Below are 17,966 nucleotides of genomic sequence, written 5' to 3' on the forward strand. Positions count from 1 at the left end.
AAAGGAAAGATCCCAGACTCAAATAGTATACAAGCAACAAAGAGTGTTTATTCTACAGAAATCCAGCATGCTGGCTCACCACGTAGACAAAATGGTGACCTCTGAAGTGAGCTTGCAGGCTCCTTTTAAAGGCAGTTGGGGGAACTCAAAGAGGGGTTAGGTAATCTTTAACATGATTGGAACATTCACACTGAAAAAATGTGGACAACCTTAGTCAGTGGTCATGAGTTAATCATAAGGCAAGACGTTTTCAGACTGGCAGTAAATCATCCTTAAACAATTAGACCAGTCAACCTTCAGCAATCATATCTTCCTCCAGCCAGATGGCAAGGCTGTCTCTGATTGGCTGCCCATTCTCTGCAGTATTCCCAGTAACCATTAAGCTCATTTCCGAGGAATGGAGCTTAGGCCTGTTCTAAACTAACAAGAAATGAAGCTTGTCATGGAGTTACCTAGGCTTATTTAACCAGGCATCCTTAACAGTTCCCTTTGTAGCCAACAGGTGCCCTCTGTGAACTAAGAGTGGCCACAGTGACCTAGACTAGCCACAGCAGTGGGCAGAAATGTCCTAATGATGTAACTCAGCACAGTGTAATACAACGTCTCCCAGATCATCCTATTATAATAGATGTCTGGAACATCACTCTATTATTTGTTTCCCAAATCTGAACAGAGAATAATTTGCAGTGTCACTCGGAAAATATGGACCTTGTGACTTAGGTGTGGTATTCAACCTTGAAACTTCTCTCAAGAATGTGAATCTATTCAATATTTTCTTTTAATTTTGCAAATAACTTTCAACTTGGCACATAGCAGATATATATATATATATATATATATATATATATATATATATATATATATATATATATACACATATTGATGGGGCAATATGTAACACCTCTATACAGATGTATAACATGCTGATCACATCCCAGCCATTGGCATATCTATAGCCTCAAGGGTTTAGAATTCATTGTGCTGGGAACTTTCGAAATACCCTCTGACGGCTATTTTGAAATATTCAGAATTGTTATCCATAATTTCTATTATTCAGATGCATCCTTGAACCCATCAGTCATTTTCTCTTTATGCCTTTATGTCATGGATAGAGGAAGAAGACATTGGGATAAACTGACTGATACACTGACAGACAGACAACCACAGCATGTTCTCATTCAAAGTAGGTGTTAGGCAAAAGAGATGACTCAGCAAATTTGAAGAGTTGAATCCAATCCACAAGGTCCATGTGAAGTTGGGAAGAGAGAGTTGGCTCCACAAAGTTGTCTCTTGACTTTCTCTTGCATACGTGCATTTCACAGGCCAATGCACACGCACAAGTATTGTGCACACACAGGCCACTTAGAACACTAAAGTGGATGCTCTGGTTTCTCTTTAGGAAACCAACATTGTGGCTGTAGTTATTAGAGCCTTGAATGGGAGAAGGGTAGTCCACCTTCCTACCAAATGCTTGCCCACCTTCATCTGTGTACAGGGTAGGGAGGCTCAAATGGAGAGGAGCAGGAACGCATCCAAATCAAATTACCCACTGTGATTACATTTTCTCCCACTCACAAAGTAGTTTACAACATTATCTCACTTTCATCGGCCAACATCCTGAGCAGCACTGCAAATCATAACAGTTAACAATTGGAAAGAGGCATGCAGCGAACGCTCTGAGTACTCTCACTGCCTGTACATCAGCAATTACGGACATTAAGTGGTTGGATCAGAAGGGACGTTGGGGCAGAGGCTCACTCGCAACACTAGTTTTCTGCTTAGCCTGTTCATGCTCAGTTTTGTATAATGCTTGACTGTGCACTATGAATGTATCTCAAAGGGTTATCACAATTGCTTGGTCCTGTATGACACTTTATGAGGGACTACCATGGCTCCGTATATTGTTCTTCCACTTCTGTTTGAAACAAGAAGGGCTACAAGGCAATTATTTGTAATTTGGATTCAGAAATTAGAAATAACTTGGACTCATCTTTCAAAGTAACTCATGCCCACACACTTGTCATCTTTCAGACATCTCTATGCCTCAGTTTCTTCATAAAAGAACAGACAGTTACTAACCCCAAGGCGTTGGTGTAAAAACAGTGCAGTATAATTAAGGGGTGGTACATAGCTTATTGCCTGGTTGTCATAAGTGGTTAGGAAAATCAGAGCTAGCCGTACCAGTCACAGGAAGGAACTTTGGGCAGCATAAGCAACGTGGTGTGTTGTAGAACAAGGTTATAGCAAACAGGAAACAGGTTATTATCATGCCTCCTCTGATCTGCTTTGACCTGTTCATCCCAAGTTCCCTTTAGTCATGCAAGATTGTTTGGGGACTGACTGTGATGACTGATGTAAAGATGCCTCGATCTGTGTACATACAGATACACATGGGGTCTGCGGGGAGAATAAAATTAACTACAGCAGGATCATCCGTCTACCCACTAAACATGCGTCTACTAAAATTTACTCTTCTAGAAACTGCCTGGGGCACTGGGTGTATTAAGATGAAGCCTCTCCTTATCTCAGCAAGTTAGCAGTATGGTTGAGAAGGGGAAACAAAGAGAGTGTGAGAAGTGGGGGAAGGCAATGTTAAAGATGTTCAAAAATGCCTTAACAAATCATATTATTTACTATTTACACACACACACACACACACACACACACACACACACACACCTTAAATAAAGTTATGCCACTTTGGCTGACAGTGATAACTCCCCACAGGTGCCATAGACTATCTAATAAAAACCCTAGCACCCATCTTAAGAAATCCCCTTTTAAGTTATTGGGCTGGAGACTCCAAGAGACTCCCCAAACTATGTAGATCACCGCTATTGCCCGTGTCTGCCTCCCAGAGGCTGAAGTTAAGGCCTTATTGCTGAAGACACCACTTTGGACACAGAGCTCAGAAGATATAACCTGGATCTGACTTCAAAGCCTCCTCTCTGAGGACTAGCTTTTGTAGCACCAGAAGGTGCTCTGTGAGATGCCAAGGGAGGCAAACAAGCAACAGTTCTATCCCACTGTGACACCTATGAACCGTAACAATGACCATCATGGCAAGGTAGTCAGTCCTAAAGACGCAATAGTGGCACTCATACCTTGGCAGTGACCAATAGGACTTTAGGCCCAATTGGCAAGAGGGAAACCATGCCGGGTGCTGGAAACGAACCCAACTCCCCAGGCTTAGTGAAGCCATAGATCTTAGAGGAAAACCCTACTACCACCACTTTTCTAGACCAGCACAATTCTTAAGTGCATTATAAATATGTGGTGGTTTGACTGGGAATGGCCCTCATTGATTCGTGTGTTTAAATGCTTGGTTATAGGGAGGGGCACTATTAGGAGGCGTGGCCTTAATTGAGTAGGTGTGGCCTTGTTGGAAGAAGTGTGTCACTGTGGAGGTGAACTTCCATATGCTCAAACTAGGCCTAGGGTGGCAGTCTCCTACTTTCTGAGGATCAAGATTTAGAACTCCTCCTCCAGCACCATGTCTGTCTGCATGCCACCATGCTTCTTGCCATAATGATAATGGACTAAACCTCTGAAACTAAGCCAACCCCAACTCAATGTTTTCCTTTATAAGAGTTGCTGTAGACCTGGTGTCCCTTTTAAGTAATACAAGCCTAGCTGAGATAAAATATTATCCTTAATACCCACAAATACATGTAGCTTTCACCTCTTATCAAAGAAACTTTCCTTTTCAACAAATGGAGAGCATTACAACAAACTACAACTGGTTAAAATGCATATATCAACTGCTCATGGGGTGGCCAGTTCCAACAGATACATCTACAGTACAGTTCCCGTACCTAAGGCTCTGGAAACATTTCATAAATGGGTGTGGAAAGATTATAAAAGCCAGAGGAATAGGATATCTGCTGTGAGATTGTGTCCCCTGGAAGTGACAGGAAGCTTCAGCCATGATACGGCAACAACATGTGCATTATACGAGCCAGGCGTGGTGGCGCACGCCTTTAATCCCAGCACTCAGGAGGCAGAGGCAGGCGGATCGCTGTGAGTTCGAGGCCAGCCTGGTCTACAAAGTGAGTCCAGGATGGCCAAGGCTACACAGAGAAACCCTGTCTCGGGAAAAAAAAAAAAAAAAAGAGTTCTCTAGAGGAACAGATCTTTTAGAGTGGATATATATGTATATATATTATATTCTATATAATGCATATATAATGTAGTTATGGCACTTTTGGTGACAGTGATGCTCTCACAAGATCCAAAGACTATCTAACAAAAAGTCCAGCACCTATCACAAGAATATGGCTGCCTAAACAAGACCTGAACAAGGACAACACTGATAGACAGGATGACATGAAAGGGAGAAATTTCACAGGGCCCTACGTGTAGACAAAGAATTAAAGGCCATTCATGACTGCTGAGAGATGGAGAAGTAACACCTCTCCCAGGAAGGTGGCCCCTTATTGGTTATCCGATACCAAGTTATCAATCCTGAAACACGTGCATTCAAGTCACACTAAGAGGTTTCATTTACATATTTATGTTTATATATGGAACAAAAATAATCAAAGAAAAAGATGCCATCAATTTAAGATGATCTGTAAGGGGCATAGGAGGAATTAGAGGAAGAAAAAAGAAGAGGGAGAAATTATGTAGTTGTGATTAATTAACATGTAAATTAATCAATGTGAATAATTAAAATTTAAAAAGAAAACTGATGACAAGAGAGAAAACTTACGCTGTGAGGAAAAGCTAAGTATTAAGAGCTGCTAGCCTCAAAGCCTTTATCTTTTCTTTCACGGTGGAATATGTTCTTTTTTTTTTTTTTTCTTTTTTAAAGAAGTAACTGTGATACAGGCGAGCATGTGCCAAACAGGTACATGTGTTCAACTGTCTGCCGAGAGTGATCGAGGTATGGCTATAGAAAGAACTGCCATGCATGGCAACCACAGAAGAGGAAACTTTGTCAGCGTCCAAAAACCCCAGAGAGAATGCCTGAGGTAAAGGGAATGCCTAGTGTCAAGTCTCAGCGACAGGAAAGAGCTGGGATCATCCAAAGCGAAATGAATCCAGCACTAAATTGAGAGCTGATCCACAGCATAGGGGTGGCTTGGGGCGATCTGCATTCACAAACCTGCAGCACCCATTCACTTATGCACTGCCCCTGTGTCTATTGAGCTTCCACATCTGTCAGGCACTACTGAGGACCAGCATGTCCCAAAATAACAGGCTGTATTCTGGAAGTATATCTACGCATTAAGATTGATGCACACATTAAAAAAAAAAAAAAAAAAAAACATGCAAAGCATTTTTTCAGCAAGGAACACTATTCAGATGAGATCCCTTTAGGAACATAAGCATAAACTGGGCATGGTGGTGCACACCTTTAATTCCAGCACTCAAGAGGCAGAGGCAGGTGGATCTCTGTGAGTCTGAGGCCAGCCTGGTCTACAGAGTGAGTTCCAAGACAAACAGACAGACAGAGCTACAGAGTGAGACCCTGTCTTGAAAGAAATAACAAAAATAAAAAGAAAAACAAACAAGAAGGAAGGAAAAAGAAAGTAAGAATGAGGGGGGGGGAGGAGAAAGAGGAAGGGAAGGAAGAAGGAAAGAAAATGGGCAACACTGCAGAGGCCAAAGTGCTTTGGATATCTGAAGTGGCCTAGGAAAAGGCCAGAACAAGACCAGTGGGGGTGGGGAACAGCCCAAGCATAGCCTCAAGCCAGCTGGCTGATCTCCCCAGCCTGGATCTGGCCTGCTGGCTCTCATTTGCCTCTGATGTAAGCCATCAGTAATTAAATCATGGCCCTGACTTTCTGCTGCTAAAAAGGACTGGGTTTTAAAATAGATGCCCTGCCTGGCAGAGCCTTGTGGGTCTGGGCTTTTTATTCAGTTCTGATAAGCTCCTTGCTACCCACTGCTCCTCTCCCCTCTTTGCTCACTGCAGTCTGTGAGCCCCATTCTTTGGAACTCACTGGTGCAGGCAGCAACACTGAGTCAAGTCAGAGCCAAAACACATCACTAAGATGCTTAGACCAGGAGGGGCTGGGGCCAACTTTTACACTGCATAAACTTGCCCACTGAGGGCCATGTAGCTAACCCTATCATTTTACAAGATTTGCAGTCATCACAGGAGCCTATAGCTGGAGCCTTGGCTCAGAGCATTGTCCAATGTTTCCTCTTCGGTTTTGAAAGGAACTTAGTACAGGTCATCAAGGAAAGAAGGATTCCCACAGAGGCACACTCCTCTGCTTCTTTCCATTCCAATAGCAATTAATAGGTGTCCAGACTTTACTGTGTCCTGGGTTCTAAGCTAAGCTAACTCTCATTTATAAGCGATGCGATCACCCCATTCAGTCTTACCCACACCTCACACTCACAGGTGAGAGCTGGAAGCTTCACACCTAGTGCTTTGCAGTGAGTGTTCATAGCACCAGGTTCTGAGCCCAGGATCCAGCCACAGAAGCTCGCCTCTGAATGACTGCTGTGTCAGGCTCCTCAGTCACGTTCTGCAATTGCTCTGCCCGTTTGGTTTGGTGGGGAGCCTTGTACCTGTCTGTTCCTACTGACCATCAGGACGACAGCTCCCGGGAGCCTGTCAAAGAGCTCAAGCAACCTCCCCAGGCATCAGAAAGCAGAATCTGAAAGCTCCCATGATGCCCCAGAGAAGGCACACAAGGAAGCAGTAGCCTTGGGGATCATCCTCAGACTTAGGTCTTGGAATTTGAAATGCTTTTCAGGGTCTGGGGAGACGACTCCATTGGTTTGCTGTGCAAGCTTGAGAATCTGAGCTCGCTTTTCAAACCAGATGCAGAGACAGCTGCATCTCTGAGGCATCTTGGCTCTGTAACTCTGCCTAACCACCAACTTCCAGGATAGTGAGAGCCTGTCTCACAAAACAAGGGGATGATAGCTCCTAGGGAGTGACACTCAAGGTCAACCTTTGGCTCCCATCTCACATACACACAAGCAGATGCACTGCACATGTTAACACACGTGCACACCTATACACTCACACACACACACACACACACACACACACACACACACACATTTCAGGACTATTCAGTTCCTGGAAGAGACATTGAGGCTTAATGGATGTCCTTTGAAAGCAAGAACAGGCTCTTATGCACTTTGGGCCAACAGCACTGAGGAAAACAAAGGCAGCTCTCGCCTTACATCTCTGGTCTCACTGTCCTCTCTGTGCCCTGTCCTAAGCTTTAGGTCCTAGGGAACTCTGCTGTTCTCCATACAAACGACCAAGAAACCCTCAGAACTGTGGGTGGTTTCAGGTCATCATTCTCTCGCTGCATTCCTTACTCTTATTAAATTTGGATCCAGCCAGGAAGATGGAAGAAAAGGCATTACACTCAGAGCGTTGGTATTTTTCCTCCTGTTAAATTGAGCTGTGGGAGGTGCGATATGCTGAACTGGTACATTTCAAAAAACAAAACCCCTAATGGTTTAAGGAGTGTTTTCCCCCATTAACATGTTGCTTAGCAACATTTTTACAATATCAGCAGTTGGTGACTCGGAGCTGAATGAATGTCTAGAAATGCAGAAAGAACCAAAGAGAGAAAGGCAGGGTTCTGGTAGCATGTTGCCTTTGTTAGGGAAGAAGAGGTGACCCCCCAACATGGAACAGAGGTGGCCAGTGCTTCCCTCCAGTCTAGACAGACATCATCAGCTGACAACTTTGAGAGCTGGGTCCTGGTTTTCAGCCACATAAAATTTCATCAATTTCTATGTGATGAAAAGTTTCAAATACATACACAATATAGAATAGTGTAATGAACTCCTTTATCTCCATCATGAAGCTTTAAAATTTTCAACTCGTGGCTCATCTTGTTTTACCTATTTCTCTTACTTCATCCTTTGTTGGAAGCAATGGTGTATCAAACATCTATCATTTCATCTGTAAATATGCCTGTGTCAGTCTCAGAAGGGGAGGGCTTTGTGGAAAAAAAAAAAAAGTACAATTATGTCATCTGACCAAACCAAAAGTTAACAGCTGTCTTGAAGTTCACCTAAGAGTGAAGGGGAGACACAGCTTCCAACCCCATCAAGGTTTCTGAGTCTGCATTTCAAGGAAGATCTCAGTAAGAGAATATCGTATTTTTTGAACTATAAGACACACCTGACCATAAGACTCACCCAGTTTTTAAAGCAATAAAACAAGAAAAACAGTTTAAAAAAAAAAAAAAAAAAAAAAAAAAAAGCAGTCAGACCATAAGGCGCACCCTAATTTCCTCCCCACTTGTGGGGGGGGGGCGGGAAATAAGGTAAGAGTTCGCTTCTGTGTGCCTCCACTTTACTTAATTAAAAGGAAGGAAGGAAGAAAGAAAGAAAGAAAGAAAGAAAGGAAGGAAGGAAACAATGACAACAACAAAAAACTGTTTAGTGTGCCCTATAAAGCCTCCCAGAGCCAGAATAAAGCATTTTGCATTTTTGAAGGTTTTACTTGTTTGTTTTATTTCCAAATAATTTGAATTAAAAGCTTGGAGGAGCAAGAGCCATGGCTGGGGGTTAGGGTCGGGGTGGGGGTGTGAAGAACACTGGCTACTCTTCCACAGCACTGAGTTTGGGGCTTACAAGCAACAGTCTGTAATTACTGTTCTGATGGCCTCTACAGTCACCTGCATACACACACACACACACACACACACACACACACACACACATACACACAACATGCACACGTACACACACATGCACACACATAAAGGAAAAGAAAAACTAGACTTGATCAGGTGAGAGTTAATCTTTTTGGTGAAATAATCGACCAGAGTGATTTTTTTTTTTTTTTTTTTTATTTTGTAAAAATACATAAGGAGCTGTTTGCCTCTTTTCTCTGATGCTGGCAGACATTTGATGATAGATCCCTTGATACATTAATTCATTACGTATTACAAAATAGTATTCATGTATTCCCCTGATCCTGCTGTAAGGAAATGTTTACCTTCTCCTCCTACATGTGCACCAAGTAGTCTGGTTCACATAAGCCAGGATAAGGAATTTCTCCCTTGCTGCTCACCAGTTTTCAGTGCTATGAGCTGGTTGGCCAGCCTCTCCCAAGCTGAGCAGTCGAGGCCTGCTGGGTGCTGTAGCGTCCTTTGCATTCGGCATCTTCACACGCCATTAGCTCTGCTGATGTGGACAGGGCCCTGCAGATGAGTGCCTCTTCCTCTAGCCCCAGCACCTGTCCAGGCTTCTCTTTGCTTGAGGGAATGAGGAATGGTTCTTTAAGAGTTTCTGTGCCTACTGAGGTCAACCTGGGTGATTTCTACTCTCTGGAAAAGAGGCTTTGCATTTAATTGCTTAAAATTATGGTGTAAAACAGTCTCTGGTGGGTTTAAATGTCTTTTATTTTAAAAAGTATCCACACATTTTTTTTTCTAATTCTTATGGGTGTGCTTGCCTCTTATCTCATCTAGATAAGTCAGTGGCTTGCCCAGTCTTTTTTATTGTTGTCTGTTTGTTTGTTTATTTTGCCTTTTTTTTTTTTTTTTTTTTTCTCCCTGAGATAGGGTTTTTTTCCTGTGTAACAGAGCCCAAGGTGTCCTGGACTCACTTTGTAGACCAGGCTAGCTTTGAACTCACAGACATCTATCTGCCTGCCTCTACCTTCCTGAGTGTTGGGATTACAGAGGTATGCCACCTCGCCTGGCTATGTTGTTATTTTTAAGGAAATTTATTTTCCACTTATTTGTAGGTTCTAGTCTTTCTCCATTTTCTGAGTTCAGCTTTCATGATGTCCTACTGTGTTCTTCTGTTTTGCTTCATTTCCTTTCTCTAGGCCTTGAGTTACTGATTCATTACTTCCAAGATCTGAATGTATTATTATCACTTAATTCATCCCCAGACAATGCTTATGTTATATGCCATCAGTTCTAAGTTCCTGTGTTTCTATCACTCTTACTCATTTTTTTCCTTAAGTTTAAAAAACCAATCAACCATTTTGTCGATCCTATTTTTAGATATATTTATTTTCTTTTACTTGTACACATCTTGGCTACACATATGCCTGTGCACCACATGCATGCCGAGCCCCTAGAGTCATGAAGAAGGCAGTGGATGCCCTGGAACTAGAGTTATTGATAGTTGTTAACCATCGTGGAAATCAAACCCAGGTCCTCTATTAGAATAGCGACTGCTCCCAACGGTTGTGCCGTCTCTCCAGTTCCTAACTATCACTCTCTAAGTAGTTCAGTCACCCAAGAGTTGTCTGAGAAAGGTGGCAGGGTGAGGGTAGCGGGGTGAGGGTGGTGGGGTGAGGAGGTCAGCGTATAATTATGCTCACCTATGCATGCATGTGTGTAAACCAGGTCAATGCCGGCTATCACATTCACTCTCTTATTTTTGGAGACGGCGGCTGTCATCACTATTCTGGAATCTGCTGTTTCTGCTAGACTGGCTGGCCACAGACAGGTGTCTGTCTGTCTCTATGCTATCCCCGTGCTGAATTTTCAAACACGTACCTGATGGTTTTTATGCCGGCGCTGGGGATCAAACTAAGATTCTTTCCCTTGCAAGACACCCAACTGAGCCATCTCCCAAGCCTCCAGCAGCTGTTTTATAGTAGATTTTTATTTTATTTTTTTTCTGGCTTTTACTTTGCAAGAGTAGCTTCTGAGCAGTAGCTTTGTCTCGGGAACAAAACCCGCGCGCGAGACTTTTCCTGTAGACTGTGCTAGCATCAAGCTAATGAACGCGCCGTGTGCACCTGCAGCAGACACACTGTCTGCTGTTAGAGCCCATAATTCATCGTCTGGACATATTGTCTTGACTCTGCTGCCTTCTGAATCCCCGCTTGCTTGCAGTTCACTTGATCTCGCTTCTGATGTATCCGTGGCTGCTCTTTGCAGTTTCTGAGTTCTGCTTGGCGAGGTCAGCAGCGCCGTGCCCTGTCTGAGCACGGGGACGTGAATAATGGACATGCCTTTGCCAAACACTGGAACCTCTGGCATAGGCCTCGCTTTCTTTGACACCTTTACACTTTGGTTTTTCTTTTCCTGCTTTCGGTTTTTCGAGACAGGGTTTCTCTGTGTAGCCTTGGCTGTCCTGAACTCACTTTGTAGATCAGGCTGGCCTCGAACAGCTTTGATTTTTCAAATGCTACTCAAGTTATCTTTCTTCTCTAGCTCATGTGCTTCCTCCATCCCATGACTCTCTTTGAAAAAAATGCCTTACTGAAGCCAACAGCATTGTGTTTTATTAACTACTCAGACAGAATTTTGCTTTTTGTTTTAGCTGCTATTAGACAAAAAAAAAAAAAAAAAAAAAAAAAAAAAAAATGCAGTTAAATTTATCTGTACCATAGATAACTGTCTTTTTTCTGTCATGCTGGTTTTAAAAGATTTTTTTTTTCTTCATAAAAAATATGTCTGCATGTGAGTTTGTGCAATTGGTGTAAGTACTGCAGGGTCCGGAAGCCGTGCCAGAGCCTTTAAAGCTGGAGAGACAGACATTGGTGAGCTGCTCCAAGTGGATACTGGGAACTGAACCCAGCCCTTCTGCAAAAGAAACAAGTACTTTTAACCTCTGAGCCATCTCCTCAGTCTCTAGCTGCCAACATCAATTTTTTAGATTTTAAAAAAGATGATATATGCAAGTATGTGTCTGTCTTGGGTTTGTGTGCAAGTGTGGTTTTTGTTTTTTGTTTTTTCTTTTTCTGCCATGTTGTTTCATGGACGTAGATTTGAAAACATGGTTTATTGTACTTAGTTTTCTGTATCCTTAATTTACATGTTAATGAGAATGCATATTCCTATTTTATTTGTTACTTTTATGGCTGTCCAACCCTGCTTTATGCATGCCCCTCGGCCTTACTTATTTATCAGTTATTTTCTGTTGTTCCTCAGCAATAAAAAACACAAAACTACATAATAACAGTTTTAGTTTCATTTTATTTCATTCCGGCATCTAAGTGAAAGATTCTTTTACCGGACTGGAGAGATGGCTCAGCGGTTAAGAGCACCGACTGCTCTTCCAGAGGTCCTGAGTTCAATTCCCAGCAACCTCATGGTGGCTCACAATCTGTAATGTGATCTGATGTGCACGGTATACATAATAAATAAACAAAAAATATTTTTAAAAAAGATTCTTTTATTCTTAATCAGCGATGACAAGGAGACTCTCAGCTTGTTTTTGTGGTCCATGTACGTTCTCCTGCTTTTCAAAACAGCATCTACACTTTCCTCTCATACTATATTCTCCATTAGAATGTAAGCATCATTTATTATTAACTTCAAAATACATCGGTAACACCATTCGTCCTCATGTCAGCATCCACCCACAGGTGTAACTTATTTTTTAGGCTGTTTCTAGGGAAGATTCAACAGAAGTCCTAACCCATGAGTCCTTCCTTCCTTCCTTCCTTCCTTCCTTCTTTTCTGGTTTTTGAATGGTAACAAGGTAGACTGTATCTAGATCTGACAGTTAAAGTTTGGTCTCCTGCATATGAAGAGGACTGCGAAGGTCTGTGAGTAAGACAAACTTCTTTGTCTTTTTTTTTTTTCTTTTATTTTTTATTAATTTATTCTTGTTACATCTCAATGGTTATCCCATCCCTTGTATCCTCCGATTCTTCCCTCCCTCCCATTTTCCCCTTATTCCCCTCCCCTATGACTGTTCCTGAGTCTTTTAAATAAGAGATCTAGTTTCTAGTAGTCTTAACTAGGTAATGAGCTGACCAATGAACTAACAGTGGCAGATGATCTTGAGCTAAGGAGATCACTGTCTGTTTTCTAGCTCTCGAGCTATAACATCAGCTTAGTTGTCAATGTGATCAGAGACCTGAGAAGGATAAATTTTAGCCTAAGGGAATCTGTGTATTAATAAAAATAACAGAAATGCCTAGTTAGTCATATCCCAGTAAATAGACAGTGTCCCAGTTGCCTCCTGTGGCAGGATGGCACGATGGGCAGAGACAGTCTTGCATTAGGCCCAGAGAACAGGAGGCTGTCTCTGTGGAAGGTGAACATGGAAGAGACGGACCTCACTTTGTATGTAGCAACATGAGACAATGACTTTCCAGGTGTCCAGTTCGTCCACATGCTGATCCATAGCAGAGGGCAGCAAGACATTGGGAGCAGTTTTGCAATGTGGCCAGAAACCACAGTCCAGGGTTGAAGTTGCTTGCCATTGCGTCCAAAACTTCTGAGACCTTGGGGAACTACTGTTATGACCTGAGGATCTCTGTTTTTATGATAAACTTACACATGTTAAACAGATCTCTGACAAGTCTGATGGTTAGCATATTTGAATAAATGATTGTTATATCTAGTTGTCTATTATAAACTATATTTTGTAAACATAAAATAGAACGCTATGATCTCATTCTATGCTTGACCTTGAAAATATAATTAATCGCATTGGTTCTTAGCATGACTAAAAAGACAGTTTTGAACATGTTAAAGGACTTGATCATTTATAAGACCTTACTAATTAAAGCTAGGAGTTTAGGTTTTATCCCTGTTAAGTTGGAGCATTAAAAACATAAGTGCAGTCCAAAAAGAGCAAAACAGTTTTGTATAATCAATAACATCGCATTTAGAATTCTAGGCTAAACATGTTTTAAGGTAGTGATTTAAAAATGACTGTTAATATAGTAGAATATAATAGGATAATTAAAAAAACTGTATCAAACCCATTAGCCTAGAATGGTTAAATCCAGGTTAACTCATGACAGGAGGAGCAGCATTTATCTTGTTAATTTGAAAGACCTTTATAACTTTGAAATAAGAAACATTTAGAACCAGGGTACAATAATTTTTCTTAACCTAAAAGGAAAATAAGCATAGATTAAGTTTTGTTTTGTTTTCGAGACAGGGTTTCTTTGTGTAGCCTTGACTATCCTGGACTCGCTTATAGACCAGGCTGGCCTTGAACTCAGAGATCCACCTGCCTCTGCCTCCTGAGTGCTGGGACTAAAGACGTGTGCCACTACCACCCGGCTCAAGATTAAGTTTTATAAATGAGCCCACAATTAACTGAGCTAGTGCAGCTGAGAGTCGCTTGTCACCGCACAGCTTAGAATTGTGGTCTGAAGGCAGGGCGGTGATGGGTTAAGACGGAATGAATGAAGATTTAGAATGAAATTTGGAAGAATGGAGTTTGGTATAGAGGATTGCAGACTTAAGATAGTCATGGGAGAGCCTTTTTCATACAGGGCCACCAATTTTATGATTAATATAAGTAGAATGACAACAGATAGTAAGGTAATAAGGTACCAGATGTCGGATATTAGATTATATGAAGTTTATTAAATGAGCGTAGGGGAGAAGGAAAGGGGGGGATGGGTACCCCAGAGAGAGATAGAGACAAAGGAAGAGTAAGAAGGGAAGTAGAGAGAGGAGGGAGGAAAGAGGAGAGAGAGGGGTAGAGAGAGACCAGGAGGAGGGTTTGTCCTTTTATACAGCCCTGGGCAGGGCCACACCCCCATGGCAGGTAAGCAATGATGTCACAGGCAGGCAGAGTAAAGCAGAATGCTATGAGTTTCAACCAGTAATTCTATGTTTGGCTTTAAGAACAACACATGTGCCTTCAGTGTTTGTCTTTGCATTGCTTTTGAGGGCTCACACTGCACCCCTGCTTAGAGAGCTTTGCTGGACTTCTCTGTTCCTCATTCTCTTCCTTACCATTTTTTTAACTGGTCTTTCCACTAAGCTGTACAGTATTTAATTCATCCCTACATTTTTAGTTCATGTTTTATTCCTGAATTGAATTTTCTTTTACTTATAAGCATTTAATATGTCGTTTCACCTCATAGGATTTCAACTTTAATCCTTGTTCTCGTATTTCTTGCATTATCGTTGATTAATCCTTCTGCTTGGCCTTCTAACAGCTTTGAATGAGATACAGGTTTGGATCCTGTTCTTTTCTGTTGCTTACTTCCATTTATCTATCTATTTATTTATTTATTTTCTTTCTCTTCTTTTGAGCAGCTTCTCTATAGCCCAAGCTGCCATGGAATTCACTGTTTGCAAAATCATCCTCAAACTCACAACATCCACTTGCCTTGGGTACCTTGGAGCTGGGTCACAGATGTAAGACATCACGCAGCTGCAGCTTGTTGTTTGGTAACTGAAAGACACTCAGAAACAGAGCTCTCTCTCCCTCCCTTTCTCTCTTCCTTCAGACAAAGATGTAGCACTCTGCTGACCTCCCACACTTTCAACCTAGGTTTTGCTTCAGTCCCTACCACACCTCTTCTGTTTAATTCAGATGCTACCCATTCAGTAATTAGTTCATTTCTGGGAGGATGCTTCAATTGGTCAAGATGAGGCATCATTGGGTCTCATCGCATTTTGGTCTCCTCAAAGTTTACATCAATTCCATGTTCTTGCTAGTAATTTGGGGATTACAAGAAATATTCTAATGTCCCCTATTTCTAAAATGTTCTAACATGCTTTCCAATTATAGCCTAGCTGTGATCCTGGAATAGTCTTGGTACAAGTAATGCTTTTTTAATTTCTGGGGTCTCAGGGGGGTGGCAGAAATATTTTGTGAAGGGAGAATGTCATTGGATTTCTGTCTGTTCAGTGTAAGTGGTCAACTTCATAGAGTCTAGATTCTATTACTTGGAAAAGGAACCCTGGGCATAAGTTTGGTATGAGGGATTTTCTTGCTTGTGTTAATTGAAGTGGGAAGCCTTGTCCACTGCGGGTGGAGTCTTTCCTTGGTTGGGACTCCAGACAGAGCTGAGCTGAGCATCAGCACACACTCCCTTGGCACGCTGCTTCCCGACTGTGGATGTGATGTATGCCACCGGCTTCAGGCTCCAACAGGCTTGACTTTGCTGCCGCAACGAACTGTACCGTGATGTGTGAGCCAGAACAAAACTTTTCACCCCTGAGTTGCTCCCCAGCTAGAGTGCTTTATGACAGCAACAGGAAAAAAACAAACAAAACCAACCAACCAAACAAACAAAACTGTAAAGGCACTGTGCACACACTTTAGAAAGCACTGCCTCTGGGATGCTCTTGATGTCTGTGGGTTCTTGTTATGTCATCAGAAGACCTTGGGCTTATTTTTTTACATCTCTCCCCTTCAATCACCAACACTTTCTAGTCCTCCAACCACTACTGGGTCTTCCAATGGATTCTCCCATGTAGTCTTGTGCTGTGGCAGGGAACACGGTTACCGACAACAGGCAACATTCAAATTTAATTACTTTCCGAGGGAAGGTGATGCCCCTGAGAAGTATTGTGAACTGCCAGCTGTTGGTGTCTGCCACCAACTCTCCTAACATTTACACTGAGGTGAGCCCTCTGCACTAAATGTCAGTGGCCCAACAGTGGCACAGCAGTAGCCTCCCTTCACATGGGTAGACTGGTGTCCACAATCCCAATCATTCACACCACATCAGAGGGTACCATGGTAAAAAAGAAAAACATGTTGATTTTGAGCTATTTAGCAGAACACTGCCTTCCTTCGAGCACACTGGCTCAGTAAATACTCATATTAAAAAAAAAAAAAACATAAAATCAGTTTGTGCAATTAAAAAAACGCTTTTGACCACGAGGAGATCTTATCCCCATAAATTTTTGTTTCCTTTCCCATCCTGAGTCAGTTTGTTTACTCAGCGTAGCCAAAGGGCACAGCAGCAAGGTTTCACAGTCATGTAGAGATAAAGATGGGACAGGAACAGGAATGGAGGTGTGGGTTGTGGGTTGTGGGTTGTGTGTCTGTGTGTGGGAGACACCAGGCTAAAAAACTCTGGTTAATCTTTCTGAAAGGAAAGCTGTTCTCTTGTTGGGTGGGCCCCTCCAAATGGGGCTTTTTAAGCCCCTGCCTTATAAATTTTATAGAAAATTTGTTTTCTTCATGAGAAAATGTAAATATGAATTGATCACCAAAGCCTCAGACTTTCAGATGACTGGCATGCAAATGAAGAGTGCTTAAACTCTGTATTGCATAATAAAAAGGCCACACAATCCCACTTCCTGCTAATGGTTGGTATATTCCTTCAGGAAATGCATATGCATGAGTAGAGAGTGAATAAACATAGTTTTCATTTCTTTCTTAAACCTACCTTGTAACTGGGCCTCTGATGATGAGTGACAGCAAATTCCTACAAGAGTAAAATCTAAGATAGTGAACACACATGTCAACAAAAGCAGCAGCAGCAACAGTAGGTTGGGTGTCAAAGGGCATATCACCCAGATCTAGAGATCCATGGAGTGTTTTCTTAAAAAGTATCTTCAGAGCTGGCGAGTTAGCTCAGGCAGTAAAGTGCTTGCATGCAAGCATGTGGACCCGAGTGTAGTACACAGGACACACATGAAAAAGCTGGGTATAGTGAATCACACTTGTAATCTCGGTTCTCAGGAGTTGGGACAGGTGGATCCCTGGGGCTCACTGGACAGCTGGTGTAGATGGGATGGTAAGTTGCAGGTTTAGTGAGGGACCCAGTTTAAAAACAGAAGCCGAGTGTGGTGGCTCATGCCTTTAATCCCAGCACATGGGAGGCGGAGGCAGGCAGATCTCTGTGAGTTTGAGGCCAGCCTGGTCTACAAAGAGAGTTCAGAGCTACACAAAGAAAAACAAAACAACTAAAAGAAATAAGATAAAGAGGTATTGATGAAAATATAAACTCTTAACCTCTGGCATGCAGACACTCATACACACACACACACACACACACACACACACACACACACACACGCACCAAAAAAATAAAAAAAAAGTATTCTAAAATGTATACAGACATGCAAAGTTCTCCAAGGGTCAAAATGATCCTAGGTAAAAGAACAGCAGACACACAAACAAATAGAGAAACAGTATGAGAGTCATCACAGCATCGAATCAAATCATGCTACTGAGCTATAGGGGGGCTTCTTGCTCCTGCTTTGACTGCCACCTGCTGCGTACCCATATTGCGTAACCATCAGGAGCCCACAGCAGTCTACACATCTCAATAGAAAGAGAAGAGTAGGAGAGCTGAGATTTAAAAGGAGGAGACAAATTGAAAACCCATTGTGTGTCTTATG

Source organism: Acomys russatus, chromosome 25 (genome assembly GCF_903995435.1).
Source record: "Acomys russatus chromosome 25, mAcoRus1.1, whole genome shotgun sequence".
Classification (NCBI taxonomy): domain Eukaryota; kingdom Metazoa; phylum Chordata; class Mammalia; order Rodentia; family Muridae; genus Acomys; species Acomys russatus.